Source organism: Haliotis rubra, unplaced genomic scaffold (genome assembly GCF_003918875.1).
Source record: "Haliotis rubra isolate DU_JTF1 unplaced genomic scaffold, ASM391887v1 Scf1205, whole genome shotgun sequence".
In the NCBI taxonomy this organism is placed as follows: domain Eukaryota; kingdom Metazoa; phylum Mollusca; class Gastropoda; order Lepetellida; family Haliotidae; genus Haliotis; species Haliotis rubra.
Genome location: NW_025765121.1, coordinates 175,897 through 199,341, shown reverse-complemented (window position 1 = coordinate 199,341; position 23,445 = coordinate 175,897). Strand labels below are relative to the sequence as shown.

The window sequence follows — 23,445 nt, the reverse complement described above, 5'->3', positions numbered from 1 at the left end:
AGTATTGATATAGAGCACTGAACAGTAATAATTCTGCTATGATTTAGATACTATTGAGTATATATACTGAGACAGAACCCAGTATTGATATAGCACACTGAACATTAATAATTCTGCTATGATTTAGATACTATTGAGTATATATACTGAGACAGAACCCAGTCACTTGATATAGAGCACTGAACATTAATAATTCTGCTATGATTTAGATACTATTGAGTATATATACTGAGACAGAACCCAGTATTGATATAGCGTACTGAACATTATTAATTCTGCTATGATTTAGATACTATAATTCTGCTATGATTTAGATACTATTGAGTATATATACTGAGACAGAACCCAGTATTGATATAGCTGAACAGTAATAATTCTGCTATGATTTAGATACTATTGAGTATATATACTGAGACACAACCCAGTATTGATATAGAGCACTGAACATTAATAATTCTGCTATGATTTAGATACTATTGAGTATATATACTGAGACAGAACCCAGTATTGATATAGAGCACTGAACAGTAATAATTCTGCTATGATTTAGATACTATTGAGTATATATACTGAGACAGAACCCAGTATTGATATAGCGCACTGAACAGTAATAATTCTGCTATGATTTAGATACTATTGAGTATATATACTGAGACAGAACCCAGTATTGATATAGCACTGAACATTAATAATTCTGCTATGATTTAGATACTATTGAGTATATATACTGAGACAGAACCCAGTATTGATATAGAGCACTGAACAGTAATAATTCTGCTATGATTTAGATACTATTGAGTATATATACTGAGACAGAACCCAGTATTGATATAGAGCACTGAACATTAATAATTCTGCTATGATTTAGATACTATTGAGTATATATACTGAGACAGAACCCAGTATTGATATAGATGCTGAACATTAATAATTCTGCTATGATTTAGATACTATTGAGTATATATACTGAGACACAACCCAGTATTGATATAGAGCACTGAACATTAATAATTCTGCTATGATTTAGATACTATTGAGTATATATACTGAGACAGAACCCAGTATTGATATAGAGCACTGAACATTAATAATTCTGCTATGATTTAGATACTATTGAGTATATATATGCTGAGACAGAACCCAGTTTAGATACTATTGAGTATATATACTGAGACAGAACCCAGTATTGATATAGCGCACTGAACATTAATAATTCTGCTATGATTTAGATACTATTGAGTATATATACTGAGACACAACCCAGTATTGATATAGAGCACTGAACAGTAATAATTCTGCTATGATTTAGATATCCAGGAATTTTGAAAGTAGGGGGTTCAGGAGGTTCGAACCCAGTCTTGATCCTAATCCACACTGGATACTGAAAAATCAGAATTGTTCTGTTTCATAGATGCTTTAGGTACCTACACTGAGAGGACATTGAGCTAAAAAAACCATGCTAATGCCTTGACTGGCACAAGGAGACCTAAACAAGTCTAGATGTCCCCGCTCCTAAGAATGTCCAGACATTACCCAGGTAATGCGAGTCTCTGTCATACCTGTGATAACAAGCTAGCAAACATGACACCAGGCCTCCAGGCTGCCTGTCCACCTTCCTGCTCTTGTTGGTCTTGGGTGAAGAATGTTGACCCTAGTCCACAGAGACTGTTGTCTTTGATCATGTTAGTCTTACCATCTAATTTAGAGTCATACATGTTGGTCATACTGACGACACATTCTTATGCATGTACAGGTGTGTAAAGGGGACAAGGCAGATAGCCTTTCCTAGTAAGGCTAATTCAAGTCAATCAAACACCAATTTGTTTGGCACTTATTCCGCCTGGACTAAGCCTGGACATGGTCATCACACCATGTATAATACCTTATTAGTTGTCGTTTACACTTTGTGTGTAGTAGAGCATTCAGATGTAACACCTGTTGGGCAGTGTTTGCTTAACACAAGAGCTTATGTGCTGGGAATGATGGGAACTTTTATTCTGCATTTGCAGTCATATATGTGTTTGTATTTGTATTTCATGTAGACTGATTGTTGCTATGGTACTTATCATTTGCATTTTCAAATGTAGTTTTGTATGAGCAACTGTGAAAAAAAGAACTACAGACCAATATAGAAGGAAGATTTATATTCTCACTACTTCATTAAAACCCTATTGAAAACTGTGTCCAAAATTGGCACATCCTGCTACGTATATGAACATGACTACCCTGTAACTAATTATACCACAATGCCGGAAAAGAAATAAGCTCTAACCTTTTTTTCTCAAGCCTTGCGTTATATATATTCTGTGTTTTGTCTTTCCCTATGTATTATTGTTTTGGTGATTTCTGTAAAAGATGGGTTACATGTGTATTCCTACTTCATCCAAATTTAATGACACTTTTAAAATATCATATTATCTTATTTGGGAAAAAGTTGCCAAATTTGTCTGATTTTTATGAAATATATCCTATCTGCCAATTCATGTAAAAAAGCCACTATTTCAGAGGTCTCAGATATCATCAGTTGTTTTGCTACAATGCTTTAAAAAACTAGACCCAAAACATCTTTGAGATGGCCCCTTTGAGAAATTCGTGTTGAATGCTGCCTGGAGTCCCACTGTGGAATTCTCTGAAGTATTGTGATAGACTGGTTAGTCCAGTGGAAAGGTCAGTGTGGTTTTAAGCAGATCCAGTAACTCAGGAGATATTGGCAAGTGGTCACTACTGACCACAACATCAACCTACTTATTGAAGACCACACAAGAGCCAATACTGTTGTGGTAATGCTATGCTGTGAAGCTATGCAGGATCATACTTTGCACACATAGTATTGGCTTAGTGATGGGAGTGTGGGCTTATTCTGGAATTCAGGACTTTACAGTTTTGTCTATGCATGGAAGCAGGTAAGTACATAAAATTCATCAGGACGACATGTTCAGTGAATAACAGGACAAAACAGTAACTTCCATCTACCTGTGTCAGGACGGGCCATTTGGTGACAAAGTTGTTCAAAACCTCAGTATGAGATGAAATATTGATGTAATCTGCTTATGATTCTGGAGTTAGGCAATATATCACATGATATTGCTACCATTTGGCACAAAGCCTTACTAAGCTTTGATGGATTTGACAATTATGAGAATTTTAAAAATGTGATGCGTCATGCTTGAAGCCAGTGTGGATGATTTCATTCAACTTCATTCTCTGGACTCAAAGCCTTTATTTAGATCTGTATTATTGTGAAGATCCAGGGACCCTCATCTTTTTATCCTCAGATGATGTGTAAACTGCATCTTTGCTTGAGGTCAGTTCGACCTTCTAGAAAATTAAAATGTTTGATTTGTGCAAGAAGTTTGGGTAAAATAATGCTATTCTGAACATATTAAGCAAGAAATCGCTACCCATCCACGAAATTATGGGAACTTTTTGACGTATCGTGCTAGGTTATGACCTGTGATGTAAATGCTTCATGTATATATTTTCAGATTAAACATCGCGGTCCTATGAAGATTGAGGCTAGAGCCGGATGTCAGTTGTTTCAAAGTGACTTGACTTACATTACATGATGCGCATAAAACATGGGAAAAGAAAATTTTATATGTACAACTCTTTATGAATGTTGTTGATTTTAATCAATAGTTTATTCAATTTGAAAAGATTTCATGAATTTCTCGAAACATCAAGCATTTTGCTCTTTTGAATAATGTTATTGCACCGCCACGAAGTGGCATGTGTCCGAGAATCTTTGTTTTCAACTCGAATGTAGGTTGGAAATTACCTGCAGTATATAAACACTAATTATTTGTACATTTCATAGTCATTTGATAGCCAATGACATATTTCAATAATCTACCAATAAGTTTGTCATGGCCTTCATAAGCTTGGTTTTCTCGCTGGAAGGCCAGATTCCATGGATCGTGGTCCAACTTGAAGAGTTTTATTAGCCAGTTTCAGTACTTCCAATCTTTTAGCTATAAGAGTATGAGCAGAAATAATTGTCAATCACAGCTGTCATCCTTTAACCAGCTTACTGGAGTACTGTCAGAACAGCCAGGGTTTACTGGCTCTATGAGGACATACAAGATACCTACTGAGTCTGAACCTGAGGAATCCAGGCTTCTTGGGGTTTTCTTATCTAAATCTTTAACCCTTAACGGCAGGTACAATGTGACAAATGATGCAAGTCATGTCTATGCAGGTAATGTGAGCATGGTGAGAGTGGAAGGGAGTGGGGAGATTATATTTAGACATTTCAGCTTGTCAAGTAAGCTCAAACATGACTCAAGTGAATTTTATGAATCACTGCTCAAGGGCATTCTGATTCTGGAGACAACTATTTTGGTCCTTCAGACTACATTAAGTTGTACTGTCAAGTCAGCTTTGGTGAATTAAGCGACTGACGTTTTCAAAACAAACAAGAGAGCTGCATCACAGAGTCATTTTGGCTAAACCAAGAGACACAAAACTCTTTGGGGGGCTTTCTTGGAATGCTTCTACAAAGATGCTATAGATGTTATATAGATTTTCAGTAGAAAACCCTGAATCTGGTGATCACTGTATGACTCATACTATCAGAAATATAAATAATAGACACAATACAGTACACATACAATATTGATATATCTTTTCACATGAATCAAAACAATACTATTCAAACAGAATGACACAAACATAACCTTGAACATAGACTGTGTGGTTGGCAAAACAGACTCAAAGATCTTAAAATACAACACCCTGAATGACATGTGAATGACCCTCTGCATTGGTTTGGACACTGTGACATCGTCCTCAATCCATATGATTACCCTGATTGTGGACACTGTGACATCGTCCTCAATCCATATGATTACCCTGATTGTGACATCGTCCTCAATCCATATGATTACCCTGATTGTGGACACTGTGACATCGTCCTCAATCCATATGATTACCCTGATTGTGGACACTGTGACATCGTCCTCAATCCATATGATTACCCTGATTGTGGACACTGTGACATCGTCCTCAATCCATATGATTACCCTGATTGTGGACACTGTGACATGTCCTCAATCCATATGATTACCCTGATTGTGGACACTGTGACATCGTCCTCAATCCATATGATTACCCTGATTGTGGACACTGTGACATCGTCCTCAATCCATATGATTACCCTGATTGTGGACACTGTGACATCGTCCTCAATCCATATGATTACCCTGATTGTGACATCGTCCTCAATCCATATGATTACCCTGATTGTGGACACTGTGACATCATCCTCAATCCATATGATTACCCTGATTGTGGACACTGTGACATCGTCCTCAATCCATATGATTACCCTGATTGTGGACACTGTGACATCGTCCTCAATCCATATGATTACCCTGATTGTGGACACTGTGAGTGTGACATCGTCCTCAATACATATGATTACCCTGATTGTGAACATGTAGGCTAATATGGCACCTGACTCCACCAAAGACCGAAACCCCCAATAGATTGAGCATTACTTCATACAAACCAACAAGAATGACTTCACATTTTTCACACCTATACCAAATATACAATGCAAAGAATATTTGCCATTAAGCCTGCTTTGTATATCTAGTACAACCTTTAACTTAATTATGGTATGTCAGCTTGAAACTGTAGCTTTGCATTGCCAATTAACTGTTACCCAGTAAACATTGTATTGACCAAAGCCAGGCTACAAGGTAAATGCTAAGTATTCCCTGTGACAACAGATCTGTTGCAGAGACAGGTCCTGAAGACATCTCCGAGTAGATTTATCAGAACTGCGTAATGATGGCTGTCATATGCCATAAAGCTGATTACAGAGTGTAATCATACTGAAGCTAAGCATGACACATAAGGCTGTCACGTAAAGATATTATTCTCGAGGTACACTAACACTTAGTCTCTGAATATATAATTTTGATGGTAACAAATAATCCCATTTGAAAAGGAGCCCTAGTGAAATGAAAGATTCGGAACCTGAGGAAATCTAGACTTCCTTCATTTAGACCTTTAGCATTGCAGGAAGGGCTAGGCAGTAGTGAAAATAATGCAGTTCAGGGACTGTGAGACAGACTAGTTCCAAGGCTATACTGTATTGCCATAACCATTCAAAAACGGTTTGTCAACCATTACTGACAGAGATTTCATCATAAAATATACAAGTAAAGCTTTTCCCTAATATTCTAGCTATTCAAACTCAACATGTCCAAGTTCATTTTCCTAATTGCCCTGAATTCCACCCACTCTGGACATAAGATAGCAATTAAACAGTCAGTGAGGCTCAAGGTGAGATTGGTGTTACATTATGCACACAGACAAGAAGGTCAGGGTTGTCTTGTATGTGTACAGTCCTGGGGCAGCCAAGTAGAACTTCTCACTGGAGATTGTGGAGTGTGAAAAGCACTCAGGAGATCATCTCTCTTTGAAACATGATACATTTTACTGTTCAACTCAATTACGAAAACTTTCTGGAAGTCAGCCATGAAATCTGACAGGTTGCCAGCAAAGCATTATCTGAGAATGCAGTAGTTTAATACAAGCAGGATATTGTTCTGGGCTATGTGTTTGTCTCTTAATGTGGATTCTTGCTCAAACTATTTGAAATAAGAACCATTTTTTTCAATCTTGTTCTGATTAAAGATGGAAATAAGCCAGTCCTAACTGAAACATGAGTGAAGAAGATCTGACATTGTGCAAACTATTTAATTGCATTTAAAAGCAAGGAAATGTCAACTGATACTAGCATACATTGTACCATCTAAATTGTTTCAACGAAACAGACATTACATGTGTGTCCAACTATAGGTACTTGCAGTACATATTCCTCAATCCATTCTCAGCTAACACTGTGTCCTCAAAGACCCTGCGACTGGTAGTTGTGTTCTGTTCCTACCCAGATATGAAACTCTGTCGACGACCATGACAGCAATGTGCAATAGCAGCAATACGCCATGTATGTATTATACAAACCATTTCACAAACTGTTGTAAGTGAGTGAGTATGGTTTTACGCCACTTTTAGCAATATTCCAGCAATATCATGGTGGGGGATACCAGAAATGGGCTTCACACACTGTACCCATGTGGCTGTTGAGAGTACCTGTCCAAGAGACTGTTTAACAAACATACCAAGCAACAGTTTAATGCTAAGTCCATCATTCATCTTGATTGTAATAAAATAGCATGAACATTTGGCATTCCCATAGTGACAAAGGAACACCTGAAGAAGAGAAATTCAGCTTTTGTCACCAAGTGTCACCATGATGTATGGAATGCTCACACTCATGATGATATTCTGTACATACCGCAGTACTCCAGTTCATAGTGTCAACCTGACCAACCACATAGCACACCTATAAGGTAAAACTATAACATGCAGCAGTCATCAACATTGTCAAGAAGTTGACAGGAATATATCCTAAGGAAGCCCCTCCCCTTCCTTTCAGTCTGTGTATTGTGTAATACCACATACATATTTGCTCTATAAATAAGCATGGATCTCTTGTAAGTGCTTACCCTCTTACACATGTTACAAGCACTTGCCCTGTTATATGCACCTACTTCTTATAATTGCTGCTCTGTAATATTACTAATAAGTACCGTATTTACCGAATATAGTGTACACATTTTACTGGTCTCTTCAGGTAGTACATTTTTAAGTGCTGGTATCTTATTCAATGCAAGATTCCTTTATTAACACTGGTGTCATATTTTAAGAAAGTGTCCTTTTAAAGCGCTGGTGTCATATTTTAAGAAAGTGTCCTTTAAAGTGCTGATATCATATTTTAAGAAAATGTCCCTTTTCAGCGTAGATAGCCTATATTAAGCAAGTGTCCGACCTCCACTAAAATCTGTCTTCAGTAAATGCCAGATATATTAGACTTAACTAATTTCTCCCTGGTGTAAACCGAAGTAGCCAATAAATGATAGGTATTCAACACTTCCTCGAAACATGACCTTCAAATAAGCAAGGAGTCTCCATTAACCTCAACTATGGGAACACACTGAGACAAATAATCTGCCACAGGACTTATTAGAGGACATACAGTATACTTCCTTCCTTCATTAAGCTAAGCCACAGCTAACACATAGGGAAATGTCCCTAGTGAATCAGGGGCATTACTCAGTCTTATGTTGTACACTAATCTCTTCCAGTCAGTTGGTAAACAACACTGCCAATTGGATTGCTTCCAGGTCTTGGGTGGAGAATGCACATCCCCCTAGTTTAACTACAAGCTATGTGCATATATATGTCAGTGTAAGGATTAGATTATTGAAATACATGTTTTTTATTGGGATGGAGCCAGTCAGGGTCTGTACCTATGTTGCTGAAGGGACTGTGTGCTTGTGTATGTACATGGGTGTCTGTGAGAGGGAGAGTAATGTAATGAAGGGACATGCATGTATGTTGATATTACTTGGGACTGTGTGTGCATGTGCATGCGTGTATGGATGTTTTTGAAGGCATTATAGAGGTGTGTCTGATGACTGGATAATCTGTCTTTGTTTGGTACCACATTACATTAGTTTCTGTATGCAATCATTTAAGAAAAACAATCTGCAGTCTAATGGTTCACGATCGTCTGACACAAGCAATTGTGGATTTGTTTCAGTTGGGCGAAATCTACTTGTAACCAATGGCCCCAGCTTCCTGACATTACCCAAGTTTATGTTGTGTGGTTGAGTACTGACTTCAATTTTTCACTTCTCTAGGACCCCATTTTGAAGATTGGGAGCTCATTTATGTATTATGTAAGTCTCTAAAATCGGGGGGCAGTGGGGTAGCCTAGTGGTTAAAGGGTTCGCTCGTCACACTGAAGGCCCGGGTTCGATTCCCCATGTGGGTACAATGTGTGAAGCACATTTCTGGTGTCCCCCACCATGATATTGCTGAAATATTGCTAAAAGCGGCATAAAACCATGCTCACTCACTAAAATCCAGATTAGCCCCAAGGTTTTTATTAGTCTCTCGATACTAAACCAAAGTGTTAAATGTTTATGAATGCATTAATTTAGATTTTCCCCATACATTTAGCTGACTTGGGATATGACTGAAATACATCCCAACTCTGTCACACTAATGTACAACAAAAACTGATTCTTTGGATGACAGTCTGGCTGCTTCTACATTAATGACATTCCCTAACACTTTTATCATTTAGCAAATCTGTCGCAGATCATGTTTTGTGGACCAGTTAAATTACAAGTTAATTTCTGACTGCATTATGGTCTTTTTACAGACCTTTTTACAACATTCTGAATAACTGTTTTCTTGCCGTGGTCTTGATCTGGAGCATCTGGCTGAGAATGTGATCATACAGTTTGGTTGAACAGATGTTTTGTGAGGCTGTCAGAAGCTGGAGATGGATCAGTCTGTTTTCCAGTGCATGTCTCAGCAGGGGCTGATTTCACTGATGAGGCAACTACTTCAGATCGGCTTCCAGGGGATCTCCCTCACGATTTGGTCTCGATTTGCTGTAGGGAAAGTCCAGCAAAATGGTTTTCCTTCTTTTGATATTCTTTGCATGGGTTTGAAATCGTATTATGCTAAGTTTACCTGTATGCTTTGGGAAGAGAAAGTGATGGATGGATGGATGGATGGATGCATGGATGGATACATTGATTGGTGGATGGATGGAATTAGTACATTTAAAACCGTACATTTTACAATAGAGTTCTGGCTTATGAGACAGACTGCCATCATTTAAGTATGATTACATGTCACATGCATAAACATGTAAGCGCATTCACACAGACATGCTGGTGCATATTGTCAAATGGATGAAGATGCACAAAACACTTTCTAAAATCTAATATGCACCTATATTACATGTTACAAGATGACGAACAACTGTATTCTCTGCTTGTTTTGAAGCAAGGAGCCAATGATAATTCCTTGAACCATACCTGCATGCAACCACACATGTCTGTGTCATGTATAGTCTTACAAACAGATAGATGATTTTCAGTGCCCAGTGTTGAATGTTTATAGATTAATCCTTGTGATCATTCTGTTTGGTCTGTGGAGGTGTTTGGCTGTTTGTATGTTGCAAGTCTGTCGATCACATCTGTTACCTTCTCAGCTCGCCTACCAGGGCCAGTATCAAATAATGTGTCCTTGCAATTGAATATTTGCAACTAAATATTTGCATCATGTGCAGTCAGAAGTATTGAAGAGATATTCATATTAATGACTATCGTTGAAGTATGTGTCAGAGTTGTTTTTTGTTTGTTTTGAAGTAAATTTCCTTTCTGAGGAAATATTGGATGAATATTTCTTTGAGACAGTCCCCAGGAACCCGCACCTGGCATAGCTGCCATATTTACTCCAGATGCTACTCGGAGACTTGGATATGGCAGTACAATTCACTGCTACTGGAATTAGATGTGATCTGTTATTGCTCTGGTATACATGTATTCAGTTTCCTTGTACCTTTCACAAACACAACACTCACACCCTAACTTTTTATTGCTTGCTCATCAAATCATAAAATAGACATTGAGCTTGCAGTCTGTGCCTAAATCCTGTTTACTAGATCATTTAAATGTCTGGTAGCTGAAGTCATTGGAAAGTTTGTAATTGGTTTTAAGGTCTGTATAGGACATGGGTTGCCAAAACGTGTTTCACAAGAGGCTTCAAGTAATGTCAAGGAGGTACAGATCATGGAATATTTGTTTCATCTGCTCAAAATCAATCTAGTTCTTTGTTGATTTTCCTGATTTTTAAAACCTTTCAAAACCCCAAGCTACACAAAGTATGCAACGATACCTATTTGTTTTGAAACTTTTATCATATGCCACAGGACACAACTTAAATTTAATGGGATCACTATATAACATTTATGTAATCCTGATATATTGCACAAGATTTATGTTCAGTGGAACCAATAGATCATATGTCACACACGACTAGCAATCATTGAAATCTACATACCACTGTTTGTCACTTAAGATTTTCATTCAAGTGAACAACTATATCAATTAAAATCACACGAATACTACATCCAATGGAACCTATGTAGTATGATATATTACGTAACTCTTACATTCAGTGGAACATTACATATAATGATACACTTCCGAGTGAAAAAAAGTAGACAACTTTAGATTCAACGTCTTAATTTAATATTTGACATAAATTTATGAAAATTGGCACACATGTACACAGTGCATTATTAAATCGTTCACAATGAGTCAGTAGTCACTGTCAGTCAGTCCACCATTTTGCCCGAACACTGTTCAATCCAGCGAGGCATGGAATTTACTAGATTGTCAATCAGTTCTTCAGATAGCTCGTACCACGTTTCATGAATCATTCGTTTCCACTCTGGAATGTCTTTTGGTTCCAACTTTTCCACTTTGTCCTTGATGATTTGTCAAACATTTTCAAAGTGGTTCAGGTCTGGTGAAGGAGCAGGAAAATCCAGTACTTGTATGTGATTCTGACAAAGCCATGTTTTGGTGTGGACGGATGTGTGAACACGGGCATTGTCCTGTTGCATAATATAGGGAATTCCAATCCATCACAGAAGGCAAGAAATTTGGGCACATTTTTTTGCATTTTCCTTTTGCGACACCACCTTCTCATAATTCTGAAAAATTGGAACTTAGCTTCGTCAGTAAATGTCCAGTTTGAAAAGTCAGTGTTTATTACTTTCACACCACTCCCATCTTTTCTGTTTGTGCGCTTCAGTCATGGAATCTTTGTTGGCACTTTCTTCAAAATTCCTGATTCTTTTAAATTCCTCCTTACAGTCCATTCTGACGCTCTTGTACTACCTAAAGCTGTGGTGTGCTCACCTAGTAGTTTGCTGACCAGTGTGGATGCACTGCAGCCAGTTGTGCGAGTCGTTTCCTGTCATTCCCACCGAGTTTACGTGGATGTCATCGATCCCTGCTTGCGCTGAAAACTGCCTGCAGCTTGAAATCTGGCAATAAGTCGGTAAATGGCACTCCTTGGTAACCCCGATATTTTCCGCACTGATTTTATTGAACTGATTTGCACCCTGCTTCATAAAAAGTGAGAAGTTGATATTTCGGCTTCGGTTTTTGACATAATGTCAGTAACTAGGAAGTCATCTGCTGCAGCATCATCACGTGACCCGACCCACCAGACAGGGAAGATAATGCTGATGTTCGAATACACATCACGGGGACCCAATATGTGTCTCCTTTTTTATGCTCGGAGCTATATATATCACACAACATCCAAGGCTAACACAATGTTTCTTTCCTAATACAGTATATTTGCCATCCCCAAATCACTGGCATGATCACCACTATTACTCACTTGTCTTACCTGTACATTCACTGAAACCTATTAATTATCATGATATATAACACAAGACTAAGTTTGTAAGTCGTGTTTTAAAGTCTGTATAGGACATCTAATATATAACACATATAACACTATTTCTTGAGACCTCAAGCCTCATCATGAGACTGTTTAAGTCATGAAACCATATGCCTTGAAAATGAAACCCTTCTGAGGCATGAGCTGCTCTCTGGTTAGCAGTACAAATCATGTCCTGTCCATTTTAACAGCACCAGGGTGTGCCAGTGAGGTTAAGAAAGTCGTCTACGGCTACAACACCACCATGTCAATGGTTAAATAATGGTACAAACATGGTGTGTCAATTGCTGAACACTTAGTAAAAGTAATAAACCATTCACTGACTGTTGTACATTCATCATGAATCAATAGCTCATGAATAATATCTGGGTGAATATACAAGTGTGTATTTCTGTTGAATGATTCACCTGAATGATTGAGTCAGAGCACTTGATGACTTGTTCGACAGAATACTGTTCCTAGAGTTTGGTGGCATGGTGCTCTCTTTCCTCCATGCTTGGTGTTGTAAGATCTATCTATGAGTCACTGTTAATGACACATCAGGGAGTTTGTCACTGAAAAGGTGAACCCAATTTTTGTGGAAAAATCAATTTCCAACATATTTTGGAGGAGTTGATTAAATTTGCAATGTTGAATTTGCTGAATGGAATTACGTTAATTGATTGATATTGCACATGTGGGTTAGAAATGCATTTCAGTGCTGTAGTTGAAGTTTGGGAAACCAGCTGAATTATGTCACAGTGCCCTGTGATATCGATAAATCATTTGTATTGTCTGGCCATGAAGGATGACACACTGCTACATAGCTCCTGGAGTGCAAATCTCTGTGTCTCTGTGCAAGGCAACGAAGGCCATAGAGATAGTGGAAGCAGGTGTGATAGGTACCTGGTAGGGGTGTCAGTGATTGGTGTTGTCGTCATATCCACAGAAATAATGATTTATCAGTTAATAATAAGATTAGTTACTCTGTATTTGTATAGATGAAAAATGATTATATTAGTGCTATATATCAGCTTGGCTCAACCATGTTAAAAAGTGAATTTTCTACCTCCTTTTGTCTATCTCAACCATGGTCATCTTAATATACATAAACATATCTGATGGTAAATTTTTAATTTGATATTGATTTATATCATACAGCGTGAACATTAAAGATTACATCTACATTGCTGACGTGATGAAGGATGACTTCTGTCGTTCCCGGTAGAGTGATTGAGTGAGTTTAGTTTTATGCAACTTTTAGCAATATTCTAGTAATATCAAGGCGGGGGACACCAGAAATGGGCTTCACACATTGTACCCACATGGGGAATCGAACCTGGGTCTTCGCCATGATGAGCGAATGCTTCAACCACTAGGCTACCCCACCGTCCCAGTGGTTGAGCTGATGAGGCTGGAAGGATGGGGTGTATAAACATTAGTCATTGGTTATAAAGAAGAACTCTAAACGTTCCACTTGTCAGCTCCCTTGTGCTGATTATTGATGACATTCAGGCTGACAGTTTGACAAAATAACAATAATTGTGTTCTTTTATATGCAGGTTTGGGAGGTTAGGGCGATGACAGTCTTAAAGAAGAAACACATATTGGAGTCACAAAATAAGAGGTAAATTGTTTTACATTATTTTTCCTTATCCTGACTCATGCTTATTTGCTTGTCTCCTTCTTCTTGCGAACTGTAGTGGAACACTTGTATCTCCTATTGAAGTTCCCTTCAATAAAGAACAGACGTAAAATCACTCCTGCCAAGAGTTATCCTCCCAGCTGTTTAGGCGGGAAACTGTGGCGCCACCGTCCCCACGTCACTCACTCTCTCCTTCTTCGCCCTGTGGGCAGGTTGTGAGAGCCCCTGTGTCTCCTATACTGCACTATATCTTTTAATTAATTAGTTATTCTCCTCTATTATACCTTTATAGAGGTTTAGTTACTATTCTTCAACATTATCGTTTGATATTTAATCGTATTTAGCACTGTTTATTCACGGAATTGTCCGTGTTTGTTCAATTGTTTACATTTCATGATAACCTATTTTCGTTGTAGGTTTAGGTTCGCTGCTACAGACCCGCATTGATTGTGCCATAGCTGCACAACAACATGTACTTCCAGCTATAGCTGTAATCTTTATCAGCATTTAATTAAAATTCAATTTAATAAATAATTTTCTCTGTACTTAGACGTACTATCGACTATCCAGGTGACTTTCCAAGTCATGGATAAACTGGGTGAGTCCCTCACGAGCTGTCTACTGCTGTTAGACGACTTACTACCATCAAGTGACCTACCGGAGTTATCCTCGGAGGATGGGCGTGGGATGTTGTCCGCCATTACTTCGAAGACGTTGGCTTCTTCATCGGACAACCCCTCAACGCAGACGTAGAAGACACCATCCTCTACGCAGAATGAAGCCTCACAGACATCATCCCGATGGCAGTGAGATGACTTCATGATGAGCCGCTGCTGATCATCCCAGAGATACAGCCGCACGCAGTCCGAGGCGACAGATGGCGATCCCGGACCATATCGCTATCAGCGCCAGAGAGGCAGCTCTGCAATCATCGCGCCAGACGCGGCGAATAGAGCGCCTTTCTCTACCCAGAGAAGGCTACACACCCGCAGATGACGCGACCAACTCTACGGGGGCGTCTGCGCAGTCTACAAGGACTTTCTCTGCGAGATTGCTCCGTTGGCGGTACAGGGACTCTCCGATGATCAACTGATCATCTTCCCAGAGGTCATCACAAGTAGCGACCAGTCTCAGCTACGGTGACTTCAGCGCAGATCTCCACGGTACCGAGGTATCTCACGATGACAACAGGCGAAGCGTCCTGTGGGCCATGTCGCTATCACCGCAGGAAGGGCAGCGCTACTACCACCGCAGACCTTCAACCCGGGGGACTTTATGCAGGAGATGATAGAGCAGCGTTACGGCCTGGAAAAGAAGTCACAGCCCACAACGAGGTCCCGAGCCTTCGCGAAGGTTCCAACGCAGACGTCGTTTCTGAGGGACCTACCATCAGCGAGACTTCTACCAGCATCACGTAGGCCTTCGCGAAGTACGTCAGAACTTCAACGGACTAGCCTCCGTGAAGATAGACCCAGCCTACCCCTGTGGAGGACCCAGGCGATCAGCATTCGTGTAGACCTTCGGAGGGCTACACGATCTTCACCTGCTAAGGACTCGGACGATCAACGTTCACGGAAGCGTTCACGAAAAGAATCGTTCATCCCCAGACCTTGACTCGGGCCAGCCTTCGCGAAGGCCTTCGCGCAGCTTTGAGACCTACGCTGATAAAAATGGAATTTCAGCTAGGAAAGCGACACATCCTCAAGTGGCGGACTATCTTTGTCACCTACGGCAATCCGTCGGATTCTACAAGCAAATAAGCATGAGTCAGGATAAGGAAAAATATGTAATTTTTTGAATAAAATTGATATTTTATACTTATCCTGACTCATGAGGTAAGCCCTCCCTACCTCCCCACAAAACTCTTTGGATTTCCCTGCAAATTCAAGTGTCGGGCTCATAATCAGGAGAGAGTGAGGCACGTGGGGACGGTGGCGCCACAGTTTCCCGCCTAAACAGCTGGGAGGATAACTCTTGGCAGGAGTGATTTTACGTCTGTTCTTTATTGAAGGGAACTTCAATAAGAGATAGAAGTGTTCCACTACAGTTCGCAAGAAGAAGGAGACAAGCAAATAAGCATGAGTCAGGATAAGTATAAAATATCAATTTTATTAAAAAAATTACATTTTTTGTCCCCCGGGGGACAATGTATTCAGCGGCGTCCATCCGTCCATACGTCCTGATTCTTGTTAATACGATATCTCAATTCTCATGAACTGTTGTACCCAATGTCTTCAAATTTGGTGACAGCCTACATTTGGGGATCACCCAGACCCAGTCGATTTTGGTGACCTTGACCTTATTTTCAAGGTCACCATGACACGAACCCTTTTCAAACTTTTGTTAACGCAATATCTCATGAACTGTTGTACCCAATGTCTTCAAATTTAGTGACAGCCTACATTGGGGGATTACCCAGACACCAGTCGATTTTGGTGGCCTTGACCTCATCTTCAAGGTCACCACGACACTTTTCAAACTCCTGTTAAAGTGATATCTCATGCACTGTTGTACCCAATGTCTTCAAATTTGGTGACAGCGTACATTGGGGGATTACCCAGACACCAATTGATTTGGGTGACCTTGACCCTATCTTCAAGGTCAACACGACACTTTGACCACTTTTCAAACTCTTGTTAACGCGATATCTCATAAAACATTGCACCCAATGTCTTCAATTATGTTGACAGCCTACATTGGGTGATTATGCAGACACCAGTCATTTCTGGCATCTTGTATGTGACCAAAACATAAAAAGTAGTAAATATGTTATAAATATTCCATTCTTTAGCGGCAGAGGACATTGCCATATCAGTAGCAAACACTTGTTGTTTATGGAATGAACATTTACCAGGAAAAATTATATTAACCAAGAGTGTTTTAATATTTCCATAAATTCTATTGGACTAGTGTCAGTTAATCTGTCGGCTCTCTGTATTGTAGGATCTTCAGAATCAGTGTCACAGTGAAACTCAATGTTTCCCAAAATCTTATAAGTATACAATTGGGCTGCAACACTATCCTCAATGAAGTGAATATGATACATATCATGAATATTGGGTGTATTATTCATTATGTTCAGTGAAACAATACAAACTATGTGCTTTTACTGGTTTTGACCACATTGACAGTGTAAACTTTTTTACGACTATGATCAATGACCATATCACTGGCAAATTGAATATATGAGACTAGACTATTATTCTGCCTGGCGACGTATTCCATTTTGAATATCTCGCTTTGATGAATGAAACCCAATTCACTAAAAATACTCTCTCTTTTAAAAAGAAATCATGAATATTCGTGATTGCTAAAAGTTAATTGAATTCTTGAAGGGATATAGATTCACCAAATATATGTATGAATTGTAATAGCCTGGTATACAGTACTTCTTTTTACAGATTTCATGGCTTAGATCCCTGCAAACAAATGTCATGAAGACATTTTCATGATTTTGGTAAATTTTGAAAGGACATGCCATACCATCTGAATCGAAAATATCTTTGAGGCTGTAGGTAACAATCAGATATTGTGTCCTTGAAACTGAACCATTCTGAAACCGTGTGTCTGTGCTTATGCATTGTTTCTGGGAGTCACTTTTGGTTTTACTTCCTTGATGTCCGTGTACTTGTAACCATGATTCAAACTTTGATGTTAAGGGCAAGGTCACTAGAAGTAGATATGCTGCCAAAAAATGTTTGCATTTTGGACTTCTATCTAAAAAAAGAGATATTACTGACAGCAAGTAAACTTATTGTAACAGCCAGTGGCCATTACTTTCCTCATGTGACTCTCTTATGGGTTAGGTAAGAATATAATCGTAGATTTTTCCTTATCCTGACTCATGCTCTTTTTGCTTGTCTTCTTCTTCTTGCGAACATAGTGGAACACTTGTATCTCCCTAATTGAAGCTCCCTTCAATTTAAGATCACTAATCAATACTCACCAAGAGTTGTCTCTCTTGTCCCCTTTTGGCGGGAAAGGTGGCGCCACCACATCCCACATGCTTCACTCTCTCCTTCTTCGCCCAGTGAGCAGGATGTGAGAGCGCCTGTGTCTCCCTACGGCACTATATCCTTTGATTATTCTTACTTAGTTACCTCTACAAGTCTCTTATAGAGGTTTAGCTAGTATCCTTCAACAATATGGTTTTAATATTTACTCGTATTTACTCGTATTTACTACTGTTTATTCGCGGGGCGCCGTGATTGTTCAGTAGATTACGTTGAGGAGAGGCGTGGGACGCAGTCCGCCATCTCCAAGAAGCGTCCTGCATCACCAGACATCCCGTCGTCGCAGACTAAGAGGGCATCTACGTCACAACGCAGACTCCGCACCCCCAGGGCAGTGTCTACTACCAAGGGGAAAACAACGCAGTCAACAAGAACTTTCTCAGCCGAGATCCAGAACTATTAATGAAACTCTCATCACTAGATTCCGAGATTCTACATCAGAAGACGACAGAATGATTAACTCGGCCCTCCTTATGCAGAAGAAGGACCAGCAATTCTTGACGGATCACCTTTCATCCATCTCAGCAGCTCTTACTCAGGCTCGTCGTCAAGGTCTCCTCGCCACCTGTAGTTGGGGTGAACAGTTCACAGCACCTCTATTCACAGCCCCATGGTCAACGCCTTCCATCTTCGCTGGAGGAATTGATAAAGTCTCTAAAGAAGTCATCAAGGATTCAAGAGAAGTCCTCATGATTAAATCGATTGACACTCTGACTACCGTCATCAAGCAGACATCACAGAGATACTCCGGAAGATCGAAGTTCACTGGTTTACAGAGAGCACGGGACAGGAAGATGGTCGGATCCAGAGGTGGAAAGGACTCTTTTCGCCGCCCATTCGGCAACTACAGGGGAGGATCTGGAAGAGGCAGCCGTTCCTGTATAACCTTCACAAGTGGGTGGACGCCTTCAACTGCACTGGGAGAACTGGGGAATACTACAAGATCCATATGTCTCCAACATCCTTCAACACGGATATCGAATCCAACTACAGGCCACGCCTCCGCTTACAGTCAACCCTCACAAGTTTGACTTCCAGGCACAACAACTACTAAAGTTACGAGAAGCTGTTTCATCTCTCCTAACCAAGCAGGCCATAGAAATCGTGGATCAAGTAAACATCGAGCCAGGTTTCTACTCCCCAGTTTTCCTAGTGCCCAAGAAAAATTCCAAGGAAAAGTTCCGACTCATCTACAACATGAGCACGTTCAACAGGGATTATCTATGCAAACCGCCAACGTTTCGCATGATACATCTACCTCAACTACTGCACCTCGTTCGTCCGATGGACTACATGGCCAGTATAGATCTACAGGATGCCTACCTGCATATCCCGATACATCCCGACTCGAGGAAGTACCTACGGTTTACTCTAGACGGGGCTACATTACCAATGGAGGGTACTACTTTTTGGAATATCATCGGCCCCCTGGTTGTTCACAAGAGTAACGAAACCCATCGTCACTTACCTACATCGTCAAGGGCTACGCAGTGCGTTCTACCTCGACGACGGGATTCAAGTAGATCAAGATCCAGAGCGTCTCAAACCACAACTGAATTTCACCATCAAGCTACTAACACAGCTAGGATGGTTAGTGAATCTACTAAAGTCGGACCTAGAACCTATGCAAGACCTGCAATTTCTAGGCATTCGATTCCTCACGACACAGAATCGTATCGTCGTACCAGAGGACCGATGGCTCAAGATCCAACAGACCATTCCAATAGCCTTACTCTCTCCGTTACCACTACGTCAGTGGCAGAGTCTGTTGGGTCTCCTCACGTCAGCACAAGACATGACAGCCAGAGGCAGACTATAGTTACGCCCGTTACAGGTCCTCATCAACGCTCATCTTGACGACCTTCAACCATTCGGTCTACCGAATTACCTCAGACCTCATCTACTTTGGTGGACCAAGAGGTCGAATGTTTGTGAAGGCATTTATTTAACAGAGCCGGAGTTCAAAACCCATCTCTATGCAGACGCGTCGCTCCAAGGTTGGGGAGCTCATCTCGCCAACCGGACGGCATCAGGGTTATGGAACCAAGAAGAGAGCAAACTGCACATAAACATGCTCGAAATGAAAGCAGTAATCAACGCCCTACTTCATTGGAGCACCATTCTACAGAATGCGCACCTAATGATCCACACCGACAACTCAACAGTGGCGTTTTATATAAACAAACAAGGTTCAACGAGATCATTGAACCTATTGACTCTATGCTTCCAACTGTTCGATCTGATCGACGATCTAAACATACATGTCAGAGCATGCCACATTCCCGGAGCCAAGAATGTACCAGCAGATGCACTCTCTCGGCCATATCTACCGTCTCTGACGGAATGGAAACTCCACCCAGAAATCTTTGCTCAGATTATCATGGAAATAGGAGCTCCATTAATAGACCTGTTCGCCACTCGCTTCAACAATCAGCTAACAACATTCGTCTCACCTGTCCCAGATCCACAAGCGTGGGCAACGGACGCTCTAAGCATATCCTGGGAAGGCCTCAACGCGTGGTTTCCCATTCTAATTCAAGAAATCGGACAACCAATACTACAACTACCAAAGCTCTCGAATCTACTTGTACATCCTCACACAAAACAAGCGCACGAAAACCCAGGAACATTCCAACTTCACGTATGGACTGTATTAAAGTGTGTTTAAACAAGAGAGGTTATTCAGCCAGGGCGGCAAAAGCAGTCACGCTTGCTTTGCGCAACTCTACGCGCAACTTGTATGATGACAAGTGGCACAGTTTTGAGACATACGCTGCTAAACAGGGATTTACAGCTAGAAATGCTACACACCCTCAAGTGGCAGACTACCTTTGTCACCTACGACAAACCAAACGTCTAAAAGGCTCGACACTATCTACGTATCTCGCAGCATTAAGTTCAGTGATAACTATGAGAACGGGTGTCAAGTTAACGAAGACGCCAGAGTTACTGGCCTTGCTACGTTCATTCCGATTGGAGGATCAGAAACAGAGATTTCGCTCTCCAGCATGGGATCTAAATATAGTGCTCCAACACCTCACAAGTGAGGCTTATGAACCACTGGAATCAACATCGTTCGAATTTCTGACGCAGAAAACACTGTTCCTGCTATCCCTAGCAGCGGCAGCCAGAGTATCAGAAATCCACGCTCTAGACTCTACGAGAGAACACGCTTTGATGAGAATCAAAACACAGTGCATATGGGACTCGCGATGGGACTTTATCGCCAAGAATCAAATGCCAGGTCAGCCAGACAGATTATTCCACGTCCCTGCACTTTCCTCGATACTCGGACCTCATGATACGCTTGATCTATCATTATGCCCAGTGAGAGCACTCAAAATTTATTTACAACGATCCAAAACGAGGCGAAGAAAACTCAAGCGGTTATTCATCCCTCTATCTACAGCGACTGAGACCGAAGTCTCACGTACCACGATATCGATATGGATCAGAACTGTCATACTTCGAGCCTACAAGGCTGCAGGACTCGACCCTCCAAGAGCATCTAATCCTCACGAAATCAGAGCACTGGCTTCAACACTCGCTCTACATGGAAATTGCTCGTTGAATACCATTATGGAAGGCTGCTTTTGGAAATCCGACATGGTGTTTGCTAACCACTACCTGAGAGATATTGCCACCGAGGACGTCTCAGGTATTCACCATTTCGGACCATTGGTTTTAGCACAGCAGTTGACAGTTCCTCGTAGAGCGAGATTATATCTGTATATACTATATCAGTATTTAGCAAGTTTACAGACTCTACGGAGTATTTGCTAGTTGTATATCTTAAGCCTACATTAGTCTTAAAACTCAGTACCTATGTTACATGTACTTCTGGGTCGCTTCTCCACTTTGGAGTCACTAGTCGAATCTATGGCAGCTGGTAGAACTTATGTATGATAGCAGCAGAAATTAATTTAATTACAGTGCCATTATGAAGTTCCCATAGGGGGTTATTACATCTAAATCACTAATTAAAATCCAAAGTATCTGTTCCCACCTCCGATTCCGTCGGATTCTACAAGCAAAAAGAGCATGTGTCAGGATAAGGAAAAATGTGTAATTTTCTGAATAAAATTGATATTTTATACTTATCCTGACTCATGAGGTAAGCCCTCCCATCCTCCCCACATGACACTTTTGGATTTCCCTGAAAATTCAAGTGTCGGGCTCGTTAAACAGGAGAGAGTGAAGCATGTGGGATGTGGTGGCGCCACCTTTCCCGCCAAAAGGGGACAAGAGAGACAACTCTTGGTGAGTATTGATTAGTGATTTTAAATTGAAGGGAGCTTCAATTAGGGAGATACAAGTGTTCCACTATGTTCGCAAGAAGAAGAAGACAAGCAAAAAGAGCATGAGTCAGGATAAGTATAAAATATCAATTTTATTCAGAAAATTACATTTTTAACGATGTTAATTACTACATGATACAGGCAACAATAAAATTTAATTTGAAGGCTGAAGCACTAGAGACATTCTATGAACGTAACATTGTATGTACAGATAATTCCCAGACATTGTAATTATATTTCAAATGAATTATTTCCTAAAGGTATGTGCATATGAACTAATGTTTATCAGGTCTCTGTTCTAAAACATGGTTTCCATACTGTGGAAGTGTAATGTGATCATGTTACATGTCAAGTACAAGTTGCATGCTTGCTTTCGTGATACACATCATTACCATGGTAACAGCCACAACGGATTTTCCTCTATTGTCTTTTCCCCAATGTAAAATTGTTGAGTGTCATAGTTTTAGAATTTAGCCTATAAGTCAAGGGGTGTTTGTCATGAATCTACTGTAATGGAGGGCTTTAGATAACAGAACACAATAGCAGACATCAAGGACCCACTTGGCTTCAATCACTGTCATTGTTTCAAGACGGGCCCATCTGTCTTGCTGGAAATAATGATTATTTGCATCATGACTGGGAAGTATGTATATGTTGGGTCATGGTGACCTTTCTGTGTCATAGTAAGGGTACATCACTACTGAATGACTTCAAAGGGAAGTGTCCATGCCAGCTAAAACACAAGTTGTTTTAAAAAGTGCAAGTTCCCTGACGAGGGTTTAATGGCATGCGCCAATAGGCTTTGGAGGCAGCTGAGATGTGTGTTTAGGAGTTTTTGTTGTCTATAAATATTTAAGGTGCAGGATGTTGGCTTTTCACACAGGGAAGTGGTTCTTGCTTCCCTCATTTGCCTGCCAGTTGGTATATAAGATGGAGATATGTCTGGTGTGTATAATATGATTGTCTTAAAGCAATTGAAAACATTTCCAGGTTTTCACATGTGTCCTGTTTTGAATTGCACAGTTTCAGATTTTAATTGCATGAGATATTAAAACTAATAAACGATGATTGGTAACAGTTTAATTATGTGTTTCAGTCGGTTGTCCGATTATTTTTTTGTCATTATGGGCAGTGAGTGGTTATTTTATACTTT

General features: G+C 40.2%; 1 protein-coding gene across 1 annotated transcript in view; it reads left to right on the top strand.

Moving 5' to 3' along the window:
• The window catches only part of LOC124264353 (CAP-Gly domain-containing linker protein 1-like), a 133,174-nt gene that overhangs the window by 12,433 nt on the left and 97,296 nt on the right, over positions 1-23,445 (top strand). Inside the window, exon 2 of the mRNA XM_046699111.1 lies at positions 13,899-13,963. The gene's annotated coding sequence lies outside the window, so the exon portion shown is untranslated. The remainder of the gene's footprint in view (positions 1-13,898; positions 13,964-23,445) is intronic.